This window comes from Macrobrachium rosenbergii, chromosome 6, assembly GCF_040412425.1.
Source record: "Macrobrachium rosenbergii isolate ZJJX-2024 chromosome 6, ASM4041242v1, whole genome shotgun sequence".
NCBI classification, from domain to species: Eukaryota; Metazoa; Arthropoda; class Malacostraca; order Decapoda; family Palaemonidae; genus Macrobrachium; species Macrobrachium rosenbergii.
Window position 1 is genome coordinate 46,021,299 of NC_089746.1, and position 17,713 is coordinate 46,039,011.

Below are 17,713 nucleotides of genomic sequence, written 5' to 3' on the forward strand. Positions count from 1 at the left end.
GTAGTGGTAACGTTAACACAGAGGCAACGGACTCTCTCTCCCCATAAGGAAAATGACAGCGTACAATGTGACTACGGTCTCTCTTGCGCACACACACACATACACATGCACGCACACACACACAACTATCTTTTGCTTTTTAAAAAAGGAAACATTCACTTAAGTCATGTTTGGACGGGTCTCTTATTATCGGAAGACAGGATCAGTAGCCTACCCTTTCCAGATGAGTTTTCTATTCCCCACAAACCAACCCAACACATAATGTGAGACAAAATATATCTACAAAATAAATCAGACCACTGAGCTGATTGAGGGCTGGCCCGAAGGATTTGTTTCTGCTTATATTTTTGTTTTTATATTTTGTCATCTAAAGTAAAATTTTTCAAAAACTGCTTTCTATCTGGCTCGGAAAAGTTAAATATGAATAAAACGAAGAAGAGATTGCTGGGACGTTACAAGAAGGGCGACAAACCCTCTTTCATTATTCACGATACAGTCTGGGCCTCTCTCGACATATTGTCTAAATAATGCTCACTGTTCTTTTTTTGTGTCTTATTTTGACCCCTTGCGGCTCACACCAGACGACCAAGGTCTCTTACCGAGTTCAGTGTAAGAACCTTTCTCTTTCTTACACAGGGACCGTTAGCTTTATCTGTTAAAAGCTAAAATTTGGAGCGATGGCTTCAAACGATTTGCGAGCAAATTTTTTTTTCTTTGTCATTGACAGCGAGTTTAACTGTACGGTAAAGTCTTTCAATCGAATACAAAATATAGTCGTTAGCCTTTTAACGAGGAAAGGCTGCCCTCCGAAAGTTTAATTATAGAACAGAGTGTAGTATTTAGGCCAAAGGCCAAGCACTGGGACTTATGAAGTCATTCAGCGCTGAGAGGGAAATTTAGAGTAAAAGTTTTGGAAAGTGTAACAGGAGGAAAACCTCGCAGTTGCACTCTACGAAACAATTGCTAGGAGAGGGTGGGAAGTAAGACGGAAGAAAGAAAATACGAATGGAGGTACAGTAAAAGGAATACAAGTGATTACAGCTAGAGGCCGAAGGGACGCTGCAAAGAACCTTAAGTAATGACTACAGGGCGCCGAATGAGGTGCACTGACAGCACTACATCCCCTACCGAGTCCAAGGTTTGTTACCAGGTTGTGTAAGAATATTATTTTTTTTTTCACCACGCAAGTACATTTAGCTTTATCTGCGTAAAGTGAGTTCATATGTTTGCTGCACAAAATATACCACAAGGACAAACATCCTCTGTTTTTGCTCTCAACACTAGGCAGGCCGCTGCTGCAAACACTGTATCGTTCCCTATCATAAGGTTTAAAACTGTTCAGTTTGCTAAGAGTTTTATCTTGGCTACAACTAAAATGTGGAATAATTGGCCTTGTGCAGTTGTGGAATCTTCTGCTCTTCAACTACTTGAAAGAGGAGCAATTTCATGCCTGCTTGCTACTGACGTTTGAATTTCTCGGTTTTATTTCCTATTCCCTCATATTTATTTGTTTATCACCTTTTCCTAGAACCTCTCTCTCTTTGCAGCTTGATTTTCTTTTGAAGCCTCTTCGGTTTATAGTCTGTACATTCAGTCCAAAAGTGTTTTCAGTTGAAGATTTAAAGAGAGAAAGAAAGAAAAAACCATAACACAAACGCTGAAACTTAGAGCGATGGCTTCAAATGATTTCTTGCCAGCATATATATATATATATATATATATATATATATATATATATATATATATATATATATATATGTATATGTGTGTGTGTGTATATATATATATATATATATATATATATATATATATATATATATATATTTATTTTTTTGTCATTGGCAGTGAGTCTACCTGTAAGGCAGTCTTGCAGTGGAATACAGAATATATTGTTAGCATTTTAACGAGAGAAGGTGGCCCTCCGAAAGTTTACTTATAGAATAGAATATAGGATTTAGGCCAAAGGCCAAAAGCTGGGACCTATGAGGTCATTTAGCGTTAAAAGGGAAATTGACATTAAGGAGGTCTGAAAAATGTACAAGGAGGAAAACCTCGCAGTTGCACTATGGAACAACTGTTACAGAGAGTGGAAATTCAATGGAAGGAAGGGAATATGAATGGAGGTACAGTAAATGGAATAAAAGGGTTTGCAACTAGGGACCGAAGGGACGCTGCAAAGACCCCTAAGTAATGCCCACAACACACCACCTCAGGTGCACTGACGGAACTATCCCCCTCGGGAAAAGTTTACTTTTACTACATGAGGCCATTTTCAATTTCTGTCTTCTTATACGAGATAGCATTGGCCATTCTACAGCATTGCAAGTTTCTTAAACCCTGAGACATTCTTTGAGTTTGCCTCAAGATCTAAACGCCTCATTATTTCTTGATTTTTTTCAGTACCTTGCATTTATTATCTTTTTCTTTACGATTTGGGAGGAATAAGTAATTGCAAAGCCTTCATTTTAAAGAAAGGCAAGAGAACTTAAGTCAAAAGTATCCTTCACGGAAGCGTTGAAAAGGGATAGAATACATACGTAGCAGAGAGAGAGAGAGAGAGAGAGAGAGAGAGAGAGAGAGAGAGAGAGAGGCAGGGGGGATGTTAGCAACGTTATTAGGAATAGTAACCAAGACAATAAGGAGAGTACTGGACCGATTAAAACAGATATTTATCATCATTAACATTACTAACAATGACCTCATTTCCTACTCGAAAAAAAGTAGTATATTTTTCCCACGAGAGGGGAATGTCATTGATACCTATGACCGTTTAATAAAATCTTTTGCTGAATAATTGCTCCTTTAGTTAACGAATCCTGTTAAGTCTAAAAAGAGTTGTGGTTGATGCGGCTGTTGATAAATCTGGCTTTATGCCATCATGGTCTCTTTAGACTACAAACCATATGAAACAAAAACGGAGCAGAAGTTACGAAGGATATGAAAGATGAGGATTTTCCGAGAGAGAGAGAGAGAGAGAGAGAGAGAGAGAGAGAGAGAGAGAGAGAGAGAAATATGGGGAGGGGAGGGGATTCCATATTCACCCTAGACCGATGAGACATATAACCGGAAGACATCTGATTGATTCTGCTAATTCCATTCCCCCTGAGAGACTTAGACAGGAAGTGAAGCCGGGGGTAAAGACGCCCTATCAAATTCCCTCCCTTCTCCACTCCTACCCCTTCCAACATCCCCACCCACCAAACACCAAAAAAAAAAAAAAAAAAAAAAAATACGTCGCAGAAATCAATCCATAAGCCTTAGATGGTGCCACGGGAGGCCTGGATCTCTTGATGCTTCGCTATCCACAGATCCTTAATGGTTTCCCCCTGCGGGGATCTATCTTGGACTTCCTCCTCCGAAGGGAATGGGTGACGTGAGGAGGGCAAGCATAATAGGCGAAGACCCTTCAGCCTCTAGGATGACAAGGTAGGAAGGATGAAGAGTATGATGAATCTACGCTGGTTATTAAAGCCATGCAGAGTTCGTCTGGTTTGGTAATGAATAAAAAAGAATATTTCATTATATATATATATATATATATATATATATATATATATATATATATATATATATACATATACATATGTATATACATATATATATATATATATATATATATATATATATATATATATATATATATATATATATATATATATATATATATATATATATATATATTATACAGTATATAATACAAGTTGGCTTGGATGGTGCACAGATTGTGAAAGGCGTCAGTGGTTCATGGGACAACCTTTCCTAAATCCTGATCAGTTTCAACGAGGACGAAGTTATCGTCAAAATGCCGGTCAAAGATAACAGTTTTATGGTACGATACCTATAAAAAAAAATCCTCAGCCTGAAGCCATAATACAAGAATAACACAACTAAAAGCTGCCTCTTTTGACAAACAGTATGAATAACTACAATTGTTATTTATTTCGAATCAACTAGAAAAGGTTTATGAAAATGTTCATAAACCTCTAAACAACAGCATGAAACATCACTCAACCCACATTAACATGGAAGAAGAAGAAGAAGAAGAAGAAGAAGAAGAAGAAGAAGAAGAAGAATGAAGCTAGTAACTGGGTCATTTAGCTTCAGGTTTGTATACCCTGGCTTTTGTTACTTACTACGACACCTTATGATCAAATATTCTTCTCTCAGAAAAAGAACATTAGTGCAGCACAGTTCACAAGGTTTTAAGTATCCATAAAGTGTACTGGAAGAGAGAGAGAGAGAGAGAGAGAGAGAGAGAGAGAGAGAGAGAAGAGAGAGAGATACTTTTCCACACACACACGACCTAAAAACTTTATTTCACTTCAGTCCTCGGGTCTAGCCTACCTCTTCAAATAGAGACACATAAAAACAGTATTAGAGTCTTTCAGCTTTAAGATAATCAAATAGAGTGTATAATTATTCCCTAGACAAGATCCGTTAATGACCTGTGTGACCCGGCTTTTGCCATACCCTCGCCATCACTGTCCATCGATAAGACACTTCCCGTGTCATCCCCCCCTGGGTGAGGGTATTCTTCCAGATAGGAAGTATCTCTACGCTAATGGAACTGGTTTCAATAAATTAATGAATATTGTGCCTCATATTTAATAATTATATTGTTAGCATTATAGATTTACGTGTAATTTACGCACAGAAAATAAAATTAGAATAGAAGCGAATATAGAATCTAGGCCAAAGGCCAAGTGTTGGGACTTATGAGATCAGTCAGCGCTGAAACGGAAATTGACAGAAGGTTTTAAAGATGAAACAGGAGGACAACCTTGCGGTTGCACTATGAATCAATCCTTAGGAGAGGGTGGAAAGTAAGATGGAAGAAAGGGAATATGAAAGGAGGTACAGTACAAGGAACGAACGGGTTTGCAGCTAGGGGCCGAATTAAGGGACGCTGCAAAGAACCTTAAGTAATGCCTACAGCGCACCGCGTGAGGTGCACTGATGGCACTACCTCCCTACGGGGTAAGGTGAGGCTTGTATCACGTGACCAGGGAGCCCATAATGAGTGCAACATTAGGGAGAAAGGCTTGAGATTAATCATTTCGTTAATTATTCGTCGAAAAACTCCCAGTTGGCTGTCACACCCTACATATATTGGAATGCCTTACGTCAAAATTCCGCGTCCATGAATAATTCTGCGACGCGTATTCTGCGGAATTTTTCAACACAGAGACCGTTTATTAGTCTAATATCCCCCACCCTTTCATTATCATGTATGTTTTTGCCGTGAATTGTCACAAAGTTTGGCAGACTGTGTGATAATTGCGTTCAACATTGCGTTATTTATCACGCGCGATTTCACGAGCGCTGAATGTTACCGTATTACCACGGAGGAGAGTAGACCTGTTGCATTCAAAGGAAATATACATACGTTATACATCTGCACTATTGCCACGACCAGGTTTTATTGTGCCCTGGCAACCTACCGTTTAGAAATCGGACGCCCTGTTGACCCGTAAGTTGTCCTTGGCGATAGTACAGCAAATACAAGATAAAACATTCTACTTAAAAATCTTTAGTATCTTCCAGTTGTATTCCTATTCTTATTCAAGGACATTACTATTAAAGTTGAATTTTAGAAATAAAATTAAACTGGAAAAAAAAAAAAAGAGATAAATGACACAAATTCCATTTATCAGAGGTTCGTACAATTATTCCCTGGATTATCATCTTGCAAATTCCATTCTCTTTTATTCCAAATTCGTGGGCCTTTCTCTCTCTCTCTCTCTCTCTCTCTCTCTCTCTCTCTCTCTCTCTCTCTCTCTCTTTCTTTCCGCTCCTCCAGAGCCCCCTATTAAATTTCCTCATTTCAAAATTCACTTTTTCCTTCCTTACTTTATTTACTTCTGACCTTTCGACCGATAACCAAATAGCACCTTCTTCCCTTGTTTAGTATTTGTTTTATTTACTTTTTTTTTTTTTTTTGTGAAAGACCATTCTAACCGGAGGAATTTCGAGAGAATGCGTTGATGTCTTTGTACCATAAGATAAAGAAAAGGAGCGTCCTCCTCATTCCCGTACAATGTCATCGGCTAATCTTTATAATGGCAATGTTTTCGTCATTCCTTTGTTTCCTCCCACCTCAGTAACTCTTTTGGAATAGTATGTTTCGCGTTGATTCCTAAGCAATAAACCGTCGTAGTATGTCCTGGACACCATTTGTTTGGAGCGAAGATTGCGTTTTATTAAATGATGAAAATTATCAGGTAATCTTATATGCTACTCAGGAATGGCTATTACGACTATCACTGCTTTTAACGCACCAACAATAGACGATTTTACCGGAACTTTCAGGAAATCAGCTACTAGGCCTACTAATGCCATTACCCAAGTTATTAAAAAAACTTACTTTAGTCCAGTTTCTACTTCCACCTCTCCGGTGTGTGTGTGTGTGTGTGTGTGTGTGTGTGTGTGTGTGTGTGTGTGTGTGTGTGTGTGTGTGTGTGTGCGCGAGCAACAACCAGTCAAGTCAAGGAAACAGGCTTAACTAACTTTAACAGACCTCAGATTTTGTTTAGCTACAGCATACAAAGCAACATTTCTTGTGGTGGTAACCAATATTACTTGGACAATATCCATCTTCTTCTTCTTTTTTCTTTTAACGTGCTTTTATTCCCATTTTTCAAAGGTATTTGCATCAAAGGTATTTTCTTTCACCTCAGAAATATTCAAACGATCATCCACCCTGTTCCGCATCTTCATGTCGGTGGCGAAAATAATGAGAAATGAAAATTTCCCCAGGACTGAAAAACGAGTTAATAAAAGTAACACAAAATATACAAGTTACTCACGAAAATATTCTGCTAAAAGAAAATGGGCAGCAATTCCCGAACGGCAACTTAGAAAATATTATTATACGTATAAATCAAAAGCCACGCCACTTTAAATATTTCAATTAAAATACAACTAAATAGACAGAATTCCGTTAATTTTATAAAGTACTCCTTTCCGAAAGCTTGTTATATCTTTAAATCAGTCCAATATGATCGATTATCTGATATCCTCTCAATCTGCAGAATCAATAATTGTTATTGTATTGTTATCGGTGTTGGTTTTACAGCATTCTGTCTTTCCAGAGGCCGATGGGACGGACAACCCAGTGTCCTCATCGTGCCCTGGCCAGAAGAAGCAAGGAGGGGAAGAAAGACGGGAAAATACCGTGGAAAATGGCGATGAAAGTACGATTATTTTGCTTACCAAAAAGATGTAGGGATAAATAGGCCTAGACCTAACTGAGTTCAGATCTGTATGGAGTCAAGGAAACAACAATTCATATAAATTTACTCAGGATTACTCGTGAATCCTGGAAATGGCTTTTAATTCTTCAGGTAATCAGCATTCTGAGTCTATTGCAATGGGGATTGATAAGAGGGATTTCCTTTCCCTTCACAGTATCTGTTTTCAAATGTTCCTATTATATACGTTTGTGGTAATGGTTCCTTTGTATTGAGGGCTTCTTTTAATGACTGGAGTTAGCGTTACCCTTATACACACACATATACATATGATATATATATATATATATATATATATATATATATATATATATATATATATATATATATATATATATATAGAGAGAGAGAGAGAGAGAGAGAGAGAGAGAGAGAGAAATATATTTATATATCATATGGAATATATATGTATATCACATATATATGCGTATGAATTTTGTATTTATGCGCGTGTATGTATGAGCAGGTCTCGTGGTGTGACTGGTAGCATTCTCGTTTACAAAGCTAGAAGACCCAGGTTCAAATCTGGGGAAGGAAGGTCTGACAGATATAGTGTTGAAAACCATCGTGCTTCCGTCGGCCTAAGTAGTTAATAGGAAAATGATTGCTAAACAGTCACACGTTCTGAAAGAAATCTTGTATTGCGTTTACCTTTATAATCGAATGTTCATAATTATTAGCCTAAATAAATATACTTCATTGCAATAAATACAGTTACTCTAAGTACCAGACAACGCACAACTATTTTCAATTTTTGTTAAATAATGCACGAGGTATAATTACGTATCTCGGCAAACATTACACTGAATTACGTAATAACGCACTTTACTCTATTGTAACTCAAATAAAACAAACGAAAAATATACATCATGACTGTAATACATCTTCCATATTTTATCCTTTTGACTGAAACTTGATGAGAACTCTCTCTCTCTCTCTCTCTCTCTCTCTCTCTCTCTCTCTCTCTCTCGTCAAATTTCACGCTGGTTTTATTCTGACGCTCATCCATTAATTAGATCGATGTAAATGTATTATTAACTTTTACACCGAGTTCGTTATTTTGTTCCGTTCCTTGCACTTCCATTGTAAGGCCCCTTCCCCTCTCTCTCTCTCTCTCTCTCTCTCTCTCTCTCTCTCTCTCTCTCTCTCTCTCTCTCTCTGTTTTTAATAAGTGAACACTAATTAAGACATTTTTCTGCATGCTTTTCGACCTCTTCGTAAAACTGGGAGCTCTTTTGTGACTCAGATTCAATACTCTCCGAGGGAAAATAGAAAATGAAGTTGCTGGAAAAAAAAGTAACAGAAAACGGGAACTTACATTCGTTATAGGGTCATTTTCGTTAACTTAAAACCCCACAGTTTTTAAGGAATGTTGTATACATACATGTGCTATATTAAGAGGCATTACATCGTTTCCTGAATATTTTTTTTTTTACTTTTACAGAAAAAAACAGATGCACATAAACATCTGTAACTCACACACAAACATACACATAATATATATTTTTTATATATATATATATATAAATATATATATATATATATACATGCACATGTGTGTGTGTGTGTGTGTGTGTGTATGCTTGCGCTTGCACACACAGGCTCGTAGTAAGGGAAGCTCACAGGAAAGCCTTATGCCCTTTTCTACCTCAAGGATATTAGGTAAAAAACGAAAAAACAGAATGGCTTAAACCTAAAAGATAAAACAAAAGCGTCTAATAAAAATTAAAAAAATAAACAAAACAGAAATTAAGACTTAAGGAAAACGAAAACGTGAAAAGAATTCCTAAGCTTGGCAGCAGACGAAAAATCATAACTAACAATATTATAAATACATGGTCACTGAAGTATCTAAAAGATTTAGTAAGATGAAAGATACTAAGGACCAATGCTCTTCATCTTGACTGACAACTTTAAATACTAGGTTAGCCGTTTTATCCCAAAACGGTGAGTCTCTCTCTCTCTCTCTCTCTCTATGAGAGATCATAATAAACCAGAGAATACCGAGAATCAGCAGATTCCTCCTATTTGGGCGTCCAATTAAGACTGAGTATCTCGATCCATATTTCTGATATTCTCTGATCAATCCTTGGTTTCACTGAAAATGAGGTACACGGGTTCTAGCAAGATCTACAGATTAGATCTTGAGTTGTAGGCTCCGAATTTCCTAAGACGTTATCGGAAGGCTATTCAGGTGACATCAGACTGTCTCACCATAAACAGAAAGCCTTCATATTGTAATGGCTCCTTGAAAACATACACTGCATTAGCGTTGGCATAATGAACCGCTGGCGGGTAGGACCCATTTTCTACCGAATCATGTCTCCCTTTCATTAATGAGCGACTCACTCTCTCTCTTCCCTGAATTCGTACCATCTTCATCCTTATTCAAAATAACAAAAGTAAAGTAAAACAAGAAATGAAAACCTAACTAAATTTTGGTGAGTTTTCACGATGCAGAGTCGTAATATGTAGGCCTAGTATTTATAGTACTACACATTTTCACCCTCAAATTAAAAAAATTTAACTTAATTTTTTAAAAGTTGACTTTCATATTAAAAAAAATTTACCTTCTTTTAAAAAAGCTGACTCTATAAAAAAAAAACTGAACATCATATTAAAAATGTTGAGTTTCATATCAAAGAAATTGAACTTCGAATTAAAAGAAATTGACTTTCATATTAAAAAAAAAAGTCGACTTGCAAATTAAAAAAGTTGATTCAAATTAAAAATATTGACCCTCAATTTTAAAAACCTGATTTCAAATCTTAAAAAATAGCCCTAAATTTGAAAGAAATGAAATGAAATTAAAAATATGTAATATCATCCGAATGTTTGTAACGAGAATTTAAAAATTCTCGAACCTCGAGAATTGCAAATTATCGATTCCAGAGAATTTCAGATTTCTCAAATCTCGAGAATTACAAATTCCCGATTCTTGAGAACCTCAAATTATCGAGAATGTCAAACTTCTCGATTCTCGAGAATGTCAAATTTCTCGAATCTCAAGACTTGCAAAGTCTCGATTCCCGAGAACTGCAAACTCTTGAGAATTCAAAATTCGCGAATCTTGAGAATTTCAAATTCTCGAATCTCTAAAATTTCAAATTCTCGAATCTCGAGAATCAAGAAGTTGCAATTCACGAGATCAAGAATATGCAATTCTCGGGAATCGAGAATTTGACATTCCCGAGATTCGAGAATTTCCAAATTCCCAAGAATCGAGAATCTGCCATTCTCGACTTCGAGAATTTGCAATTCTCAAGATTCGAGAATTTTGATATTCTCGAGAACCGAGAATTTTCAGTTCTCGAGATTCGAGAATCAAGAATTTTCAATTCCCTATAATCAAGAATATGCAATTCTCGGGTATCGAGAATTTGTCATTCTCGAGATTCGAGAATTTGTCATTCTCGATATTCGAGAATTTTGAAATTCTCGAGATTCGATAATTTGAAATTCTCAAGAATCGAGATTTACTATTATCGAGAATTGAGAATTTTGAATTCTCGAGGATCAAGATTTTCAATTCTCGAGAATCCAAATTTGAAATTCTCGGGAATCAGGAATTTTCAGTTCTCGGGAATCGAGAATTTGTCATTCTCGAGATTCGAAATTTTGAAATTCTCGAAATTCTCAAGATTCGAGAATTTGAAATTCTCAAATTTTCAGTTCTCGAGATTCGAGAATTTTGAAATTATCGAGAATAAAGAATTTGTAATTCTCTGGAATCGAGAATTTGCAATTCTCGAAAATCAAGAATTTGCACTTCTCGAGATTCGAGAAATTTGACATTCTCGAGAATCGATAATTTGAAATTCTCTAGAATCGAGAACTGGAAATTTTCGAGAATCAATAATTTGAAATTCTCGAGAATTTGTAATTCTCGAGATTTGAGAATTTTGAAATTCTGTGAAATCGAGAATTTTTAATTGTCGAGATCTGAGAGTTTTGAAATTCTCTGGAGTCGAGAATTGGCAGTTCTCGAAATTCAAGAATTTTGAAATTCTCGCTACAAACTTTCAGATATTACATTTTTTCAATTTGAATTTCCTTTGTTTTAAATTTAAAGTCAATTTTTTTTTTTTTGAAATCCAGCTTTTTTTAGATTGAGGGTCAACATTTTTAATCTGAACTTCAACTTCTTTAATTAGCAAGTCAACTTTTTTAATATCAAAGTTAACTTTTTATTTGAAATTTAATTTTTTAAATATGAAATTGAACTTTTTTAAAATGTCCATTTTTTTATTTGAGGGTGAAAAGGTGTAGTCGTAGCAACATTTATACATTTTCATAAGAGCCACAAGGATCAATGTCTTCACTGGAAAGCTGCCTCACGAATATTATATATCTATATTTACTGCGTTCTTATTCATCAAAAATAGGCTATATAAAGAAGAATCAAGACGCATACCCACATAGTTTAACAGCATAGCATTTTGAAGTTATTCCTATTTACCTTTTTCAGGAAAAAGAAATCCTAGCTTCCAGGTAGGACTAAGAGTTGAGGCTGGTATCCTTAATACGAAATGGAGTAGCTTTTCGTCGGAGACTAAAGGCTACTCCATTTCACATCTTATCAACAGGCTGCTTTCTCTGCATATTATAGATCGTCTTCAAAACCAAAAAGAAAATCACTTGATGGCGCAAGGATAATTGACGATATATTTAAAGAGGCGTAGCACTCAAGACGGAGATGACAATTCTACGTTTCAGCAACACTGTTGGATACTACGATCGTAGAAATTGCTACTTTTGTAACTATCCCGTTTCTGGGAAACACTGTCATCCCTACCTTATACTCGCATCCACTGATATCCCCAGACAGTTCTATTATTATACATACACACACACACACAATATATATATATATATATATATATATATATATATATATATATATATATATATATATATACACAGTATAAATACGTAAAGAGGAACCCCGCCTATTCGCAGTTCCAGATTTGCAGGTTCACCTATTTGGATTTCTCTGTGGAATGTATGTACAGTACACATTATTCACGGAAAATTTACCTATTTGCTGTATCATTCATAGAGAAATATTCACAAATTACTGTATTTTCCTATAATTTTCGTGACTAAATGCACTTTTTGTGATAAAACTATTAAAATATTCAGAATATATAATATATATATATATATATATATATATATATATATATATATATATATATATATATATATATATATATATATATATATATATACATATATATATATATATATATATATATATATATATATATATATATATATATATATATATATATATATATATAGATATATATATATATATATATATATATATATATATATATATATATATATATATATATATATATATATGGAAAGGTTCGGAATCCTCCGGGATTCCCATGCAATGTGCATTCAAACACACAAACAAGACAGTTTTAGTATTCTATAGATACTTAACACAAAAGTTCACTTAGCTATCAAACAACAATGCTTGATGTCCCAGAAATGGTGGTAACATTAACCATCCCACACACTCAGTTGTCATCTCATCCGTACCTCATTTCTACTTTTCTCAACTCTGACTCACTTAATTCCTACAATATGCCAGAAATGAACATGTTTATTCTCATCATCAAGGAAATTAAGTGTTAGAATACACTTGTTTCTTGTTTAGACAAAGTTAGCTTAACTTTATTCTTTGATAAGTTTGTCTAAAAACAATCTTAGCAACCTGGCTGTTTACAATTTGTCCAAATTCTCTCATTAACTGCCAACAACATAAGGCGACAAATCGACTTTTAAAATACTGATTTGTAAATTATATTACTACTCGCTGACCACACCAGCACTGCCCTGGAAAACTCATAATAACAACTGATAAACTCTCTCTCTCTCCAACTCTCTCTCATTCTTTCCCTCTTCTCCTCCCAACACCACTCAACTCTCTCTCTCTCACTTCCTCTCCCTTTCATGTTAAGATAGTTGCTTCAGTTACATTGCCCAGCATTTTTGACATTTTATATTTCATCCCTTCTCGCCCCCCATTCCTATCAGTGCGGAACTTGGATTTACAGGGCAACCGGAGTTTCACTATTCACCTCAACAACCTCAAAAACTATGGATTAGACACTAATATCTGTCATTTTTAACACTTTATTTTTCACCTCTTCTTACCCCTTGCCTATTGGGGCTGAACTTGGACTTAACGGGTATTGGGAGTGTCACTACTCATCTCAGTGACCTCAAAAACTATTTATGAGACACTAATATCTGTCGTTTTCAGTTATTTTTACATGTCAACCCCTTCCCACCCCCTCTCAGCCACCCCTCGTATCGGGACTTAAAGGTCATTGGGAGTGTCACCATTCATCTCCACGACCTCGGAAACTGTCGTTTTTGGTTATTTTTACATGCCACCCCCACCCCCTTTGGTGCCTGTGATGTCTTACCCCCACAGCATTCTTTCCCAGACAGTAAGTCATATGTATACATAGTCTGGCTGAAATTGCTCAATGCGTTTCAGTTGTGCTGGAACATACTCGTACATACACACACACACACACACATCCACACATCCTTTTTATATATGATAATCTACAGAAATCATAGCAAACTGCATGAACACTGCAGCCTACATCAGCTAGACTCAAACTATGCTTCACTGTATGTCATTATTATATGTAATAAAACCATGTCACCTTCACTCAAATTACAATTAACACGTCACAATCAACTTTTGAATTTTGCTACATTTCTGTGGCACAAACACCATTAAGAATTAGTATAACAAACAACAGGTACAGAGGGAGAATGAATCATTGAATGTGTAAAGATATACTTGAATCCTATTTACATGAATTCATAAATGCCATTTATTAAAAATAAATATACAAATATATATAGGCTATGCATACATACATACATATTTATATATATATATATGTATGTATGTATGTATGTATACATTATATATGTATATATATATAATATATATATATCTATAATACATATATTGTGTATATATATATATATATATATATATATATATATATATATATATATATATATATATATATATATATATATATATATATATATATATATGACAGATGTCACACCTTAGGATTTACTTTCAACAAGTATCCTCTAACAGAACCATCTACAATGAACAAATAACTGTTATACAGTACAATTTTTATTTGAAAATCAGCTGAACTGTGAACAGGTTGATATAAAAATAAAGTAAAATTAAAATGAGCTGTCAAATTGCATTATTGCAAATGCAGATAATTTTCAAAATAATTTGATATTGGTTTAAAAAGTTCAGTTAAAACTTGTAAAAGATATATATAGAAAAAGTGGCAAAACCTAAGTATAAATTAGGACGAAGAATAGACTTTTTAAATGTACTCTGCTAGAACAGATACAATGAAAAATGACAAATTTAGTAATGTATACGAAAAAACAATAACTCCAACAGAGAGACAAATGAATTTTTGCTATGCTATGAGTTGACATAAGCAGGTTAAGGTAGGTTAAGGGGTGAAATTCCTTTAGTTTTAACAGGACAGGACTAGATGCCTACAGTTAAGATAAATCTAAGCATTTCTTCAAAATCCTTAACTTGTTTCTTAATGTAGATCATGGACGGGGGCAGGGAGGGCAAAGCCTCCCCTCCCCTCAGGTTAGTTGGGACCTGGCATCCTAGTTTATGTTAAGATGCGTCCTACTCCATAAATTATGGCCCTCCTGGGCAGGTTAGGTTAGGAGTCTAGGGGCAGCAAAGCCCCCAACCTAAGTTAGGCTGTGTTACGGAAGGTAGGTTAGACTTTATCCATGTAACTGCCTTAGCTGCTCATGACCCATTTGTTTTCACATCCGTTTTTCTTGCGATTTTGACCATTCCTGTTTTTGGTTTTCCCAAACTGAAATACCCCAGTTTCTTACTGTGATCCCCCAAAATCATTGGATAAAAGGGTAAGGGGGCATATATATATATAAAAAAAGAGATTTGCACCATCAATAAAAGTAAAAAGCAAATACAAACGATGAAAATATACTTTGATCATGTCTATAAAATGAAACGTTACCCTACCGGTAGGCTATATCCTAAGCAGTTATTCCCAACGTCACGTTCTAAATCACTAAACTGCATATTTCAGATGATAGGCTGTGCTTTTACACTTTCATTTAGCCTGATTGCGCTGGTTAATATAAGTATACCTCATGCCATGAATATGAAAAACAAAACTAAAAGTCATACTTAAGGGCTTCATGTATAGCGAACACACGGTGGCCATAGACCTGGAGCTTAGTAGGCGCCTAGGCCTACATTTGGCATTACTTTCGAAATGAGGACACCCAGTTATATAATCAGATTAATATTCGTAATATGATAATATTTTACCTAAGACCATATAACACTAATAACAACGACTACAATTGAAAATATACACTGAAATTAATAACTCACTGCTTGGTGCTTCGGTCCTTGAGCTCAGATGAAACTTGGTTTAGATAACTTGTACGAAAGGCACAATGGTTTTAACTGTCAGGTTCCATATTTTCTTTGTAACAGTTAATGTTTCGTTTTCGGCGGCATTTTTAAAATATTGCCATACATTTTAACGGAGAAACCCGTCCATACAAAAATCTGCAAGCACTTACCGTCACTAGCGATCAGAAACTGTCGGCGAACGAAACGACCATGACCCTTGGGAATGGTGACCTCTGGGCATCTAGCAAAATGAAAGTCAACGTTCTTCGGTATGTTTCTGCCCAAAACGAAAAGTTCCATATCTCTATTTGTTCAATATCAATACTACATAAGCTTATTATATACTTGCTGCCATTATAGTGTCACAAGAAGCCAGGCCTGCCTCATAATACATTTAAAGGCACTAGATTATCTGCGCGATCATGGTTATCAACTTCTTTCTAAGAGCAGACGGTGTAAATTGTACTATAATTTTTTTTCATTGGGCGAATATAAAGGAATATACGAATCTGTTGATGGGAAACTATTGACCAAACTATCAAGGATAGATCACCTTGGTTCAATGGTAAGAATCTAAAACTAAAGATGGGGAAAAAAAGACGCAAAGATTAAAGCTGAAACCGTATGCGGAGAACGTAGAATGGTAAAGAACCATTACAAATACCTAATAAGAAGGAGGAAAGCCGAATATTATAATTATAATAAGAAAATCCGAGAGATAACAAGGGGTATGAATAAATTATATGAACTTCTTGGTGGTTTAATCGGTGATGGTGGGGGAAAAGGGCTCCCTGGTGGTCTTGGTGATCAAGGACTTCGGTGGCGTTGTACTAAAAAATAAAAACAACCGATGATGGTGAATATACAATAACATGACATGGGCAACACCATTCAGCATTATTTACTAAGGTTGGAAAGTGTGTGAAGGGATCTACGGTATAATTCAAAAGAATCAGCTTGCCAAATTTCCACAATAGCAATATTCACTTTTCGCAACACATGGTTACCGACTCACCTAGTTGAATTTCACAGTAGCTGCCGTAGACAATGTTTGACTTCCGCTAATAAATGTCAGCTTTTATTAGTTTTCTGTAAAAGAAAACTATTGAGCCGGCTTTGTCTGTCCGTCTACCCTCAAATCTTAAAAGCTACTGAGGGTAGAGGGGTGCAAACTGCAAATTGGTACGTTGATCATCTACCCTCCAGCATTATACTGAGACCATCAAAGATAGATCTATTTTCGACGGCTTTGATTATACCATGTACAGAAAACTCGATTGCGCCGAAGAAACTCTGGCGCATTTTTTTCTGTTTTACTTTCAAAATCGGAGCTCTTTTGCTGTATTTAATTCCGTCCATTACAATAAAAATGAGGATGTGCTAACTATGCGCAACTTTGCTTAGGGTGAAGACATTTCTGTCCTTCCTTCACGAGGCATTTTCTCCTCGAAATGGAATTCTCACGTTTTGCCGACTCTGCTTTATTATAACTAATTTCCAGTGGTTTTTCTCGTACCTAACATCGTTTAACTATTGTGGTCGTGCCAAACTGACAAGAATCTCGTGTATGCTCGATGGTAAAATTTCGGCAGCACTGTTGTTACATATGGCGACTGCACGGTTTTGTGGCGCCGCTTCTCTAGGAAAGTGAATTATCTATGAAAAGACATCAGCTGGTATTTCTGAAGAGTGTGTGACACGTGTTCTGTTTGCTGTCGTAAATTTATCGGTAATTCTTTCAGACACGAGAACTGAGTGTTTTTCCTTTGTGGTTATTTAGTTTCTTAATTGTGGATTGTGAAAACTGTTAAGAAACTTATGAAACAGTCTGATCCTGGTCAAAGCAAGGACATGACACACCGCTACGCCGACGTGAACACTGAACCTTCCATTTACCCAGGAAAGATGTCTGCTTTCTTATCGTTTTATTGACTTCCACAGTCAGAATTTTTGCCCCATGGGGTAT